Raw genomic sequence first — 4,014 nt, 5'->3', positions numbered from 1 at the left:
CGTCGACCTGGAAATGCTGAGGTTGCCGGTTCGAAACCCTGGGCTTGCCCGGTCAAGGCACATATGGGAGTTGATGCTTCCAGCTCCTCCCCCCCTTCTCTCTCTCTGTCTCACCTCTCTCTCTCTCTCTCTCTCTCTCTCTCTGTCTCTCCCTCTCCTCTCTAAAAAAAAAAAAGAAAAGAAAAGAAAACATATATAAATATTTTTTTAAAAATCTGTGTATAATTTTTGACTCCCCAAAAAGTTAACTACTAATAATCTGCTGACAAGAAGCCTTACCAGTAACATTATCAGTTGATTAATACATATTGTGTATGCTATATGTATTGTATAATAAAGTAAGCTAGAGAAAAGAAAAAAATGTTAAGAAAATCAAAATTATAGAAGTTTGCAAGGGAAGATGGCAGAGCAGGCGTCTAAGTCGGTGCTGTTTGTGTGTCTGGGTAACATCTGTTGATGAGCCATGACAGGAGCAGTTTTTTCTTTTCTTTTTTTTCTTTTTTTTTTTTTTTTTGAAGCTGGAAACGGGGAGAGACAGTCAGACAGACTCCCACATGCGCCCGACCGGGATCCACCCGGCACACCCACCAGGGGGCGACACTCTGCCCACCAGGGGGCAATGCTCTGCCCCTCCGGGGCGTCGCTCTGTCGCAACCAGAGCCACTCTAGCGCCTGGGGCAGAGGCCAAGGAGCCATCCCCAGTGCCCGGGCCATCTTTGCTCCAATGGAGCCTCGGCTGCTGCGGGAGGGGAAGAGAGAGACAGAGAGAAAGGAGAGGGGGAGCGGGGGAGGGGTGGAGAAGCAGATGGGCGCCTCTCCTGTGTGCCCTGGCCGGGAATTGAACCCGGGACCTCTGCACGCCAGGCCGATGCTCTACCACTGAGCCAACCGGCCAGGGCCAACAGGAGCAGTTTTCAAAATACTTGTAACTGATCAAAACGTGTCAGATAATTGGAGGACAGATAGTGCAGCAACGTCCACATATGAAATCAGAAACCCTCCCGAATATCAAGGATATGAAGAAATATTTTGTGTCCATGATCATATTGCCCAACAAATTACTAAAGAAGACTTTGCCACATTTGTTTATCTACTCTATATGAACAAAAGCAAGCTGAGTGATTGGACTGGAAAAAGTAATCATGTTAAAAACAGAAAAGCTAAAATTGAACTACTTGGGAACTACGTTCCACAGAAACAATTTATTATTAAAGATCCCTATTATGGGAATGAGTCTGGCTTTGAGACCCTGCACCAGCAATGTCTGAGGCACTGCAGAACCTTTCTAGAGAAGGCCTGATTGCTGTGTCTGTCCTTGTCCTCACTACTTCAGGCTAGTGCCCGCAGCTCCACATGTCTTAGCCAAGTGTCAGCATAACAGCAAACTATAACTCAAGGCCAGAGCTGTTAGTTCAGTTAACCTACCGTTTCTTATCTTAAAAAAAATAATTGTAGCCTGGGTAGAGTAGCTCAGTTGGTTGGAGCATCCTCCCAACGGAGGCTACAGGTTTGAGACCTGGTCAGGGCATATGCAGAAGTATACCGATGAGTGCATGGATAGGGGGAACAACAAATCAATGTCTCTTTCTCTTTCTCTCTCTCTCTCTCTCTTTCTCTCTCCCTTCTTTGCTCTCTAAAATTAATAAATAAAAAATTTTTAAATACAATTAAAAATAAAAAACTAATTGTAGATGGAAATCAGTTGTGTTTGGCAAAAGAATAAATAAATATCTTTGATTCAGACAAAAAAAGAAATCAATTGTACATCACAGATAACTAATTTAATCTTAGTTAATCAAAGTCTATTTTAGTTAAACTAATGTTTTAATTTTTTAAAATGTTTGATTTGATCATTTAAAAATTAACTTTTAATCCTTCCTTGGGAATCTTGCTTTCTACCTTTTATTCGAGGGTCATTATTTCACATTTTGAAGGATGAGAAAAAACACATAGGATTCTTAGGACCACAAGATATGCAATACCTCAAAACTAACATTTGTTTTTCAAGTATACAGTGGCTACAAAATTCAGATAATCTAGTAATTTGAAGACAGTGCATTCATGTTTATTCCAAAAAGAAAACACTGTAACTCAAAAAAACAAAATTAGTTAAACTTTGAAGCAAATCCCTAGAGCTGAGTTTTCAGAACCTCTTTACAGAATAGGTATATTTCCTGTTTGTGGGAAGAACAATGACTAGAATGCAATATTGGCTCATTCTCTCTAAATGCTGTTTTGACGGTGCCATGAGAGTGATCAGCTGCTTCAAACTATTCATTTATTCAACAAGCACTGATTGTTCCCTCTCGATGGACAAAGCACTGCCGGGGACTAGGCCAAGGGACTGTGTGAGTAGAAAGCAGTGGAAGCTTCAAACAGTACTAATAAATCCTGAAAATTCATGGGCCAGCAATGGGTCTTACCCTTTCTTTTACATGTTCCACTTATTTATTGTGGTGTAAAAAATTTACCCCCAAACTTAGTGGCTGAAAGCAACAATCAGAGTTTCAGTGGATCAAGAATTCAGGAAGAGCTTGGCTAGGTGGTTCTTGCTCAGGTCTCTAATGCAGTTGCAGCCAGAGACTGGCTAGAAGAGTGAAGGGCTGGATCAGCTGGAGGTGAGTCAGACAGTTTTCTCTACAGGTAGTCTCAGGGTTTCTCCATGTCTCTCAAGGCGGGTTAGGCTTCCTGAGAGCATGGCAGCCTCAGACTATTCTCATTGCTTATATGGTGGCATCCTCCAAGATAAGCATCCCAAGGGATCGAGATAAACATGTGAGGCATATTTGTGACCTATCCTTGGGAATCACAGAGTCCTTCTGCCACACTCTTTGTCAAGGCAGTCGAAAGGGCCTCCCCCCAGGCTGGAAGAGGGAAAAGTCAAAGCCAAACCCCATTTCTCAATGGGAGGATAGAAAAAGTCATATTGTAAGAAGAGCAGGTAGGATGAGAGATACTGTTGTGACCGTGTTTGGAAAATATAACCTGTCACACTAAGCCTACTCCTTCATGTGCACTTGTTTTTTGTGCTTCCGAATTGACCTTGATACTGTTTAAACTGGATTTTATTTTCACTCTTATAAATATTGATGAGCAAGTAATAAGACAAATGAAGATACAATTTGTTTTGTCTTGCATGCCACATCCTACTAGCGATATTCCTGTCCGTGGTAAAGCATCTGTAAACTCCCACCAATCCCCTGTGGGAGCTAAAAAAATAATACTTTTTCTCCCACCTTCTAAGTTCTTATAGCTGGGCTAATAATCAATTTAACAGGAGAAAATCAAGTTTTAACACATGCACATGGGAAACTTACATAAACATGAAATTCTAAAGATAGTGAGGCAAAATTGGGCATATAAGACATTTTTGGACAGCCTGATGGGTGGTGGAACAGTGGCTAGAGTGTCACCCTGGGACACAGGTCCCAGGTTCAAATCTCTGAGGTCATTGGCTTGAGTGCAGGGTCACTGGCTTGAAGCCCAAGGTCCTGGCTTGAGGAAGGGGTCAATGGCTTGGCTGAAGCCCCTGGGTCAGGGCACATATGAGAAGTAATCAGTGGCCTGACCTATGGTGGCGCAGTGGATAAAGCGTCTATCCTGAATGCTGAGGTCACCGGTTTGAAACCCTGGGCTTGCCTGGTCAAGGCACATATGGGAGTTGATGCTTCCTGCTTCTCCCCCTTTCTCTCTCTCCCTTTCTCTCCTCTCTAAAATGAATAAAAGTCTTACAAAATATATATTAAAATAAAAAAGAGAAGTAATCAATGAACAACTAAAGTGATGGAACTATGAGTTGATGCTTCTCATCTTTCTCCCCTTCTTGCTCTAGAAAGAAAGAAAGAAAGAAAGAAAGAAAGAAAGAAAGAAAGAAAGAAAGAAAGAAAGAAAGAAAGAAAGAAAGAAAGAAAGAAAGAAAGGCAGCTTCAAGGTGGCAAAAATCTGTTCACTTCATCCTTCCAATTGCTATTTGAAAACAGCTGGAAATAATGAGTTCTATTTTGATAGAATAAA

General features: G+C 41.7%; 1 pseudogene; it reads left to right on the top strand.

Annotated features, from left to right (window-relative positions):
* The first annotated feature begins 400 nt into the window (after positions 1-400).
* Positions 401-1,300, top strand: LOC136388455 (low molecular weight phosphotyrosine protein phosphatase pseudogene; annotated as a pseudogene).
* Positions 1,301-4,014: the final 2,714 nt, after the last annotated feature.

Source organism: Saccopteryx leptura, chromosome 1 (assembly GCF_036850995.1).
Source record: "Saccopteryx leptura isolate mSacLep1 chromosome 1, mSacLep1_pri_phased_curated, whole genome shotgun sequence".
In the NCBI taxonomy this organism is placed as follows: Eukaryota; Metazoa; Chordata; class Mammalia; order Chiroptera; family Emballonuridae; genus Saccopteryx; species Saccopteryx leptura.
The sequence above is the reverse complement of the archived record's forward strand: the minus strand, read 5'-3'. Positions and strand labels throughout refer to the sequence as shown.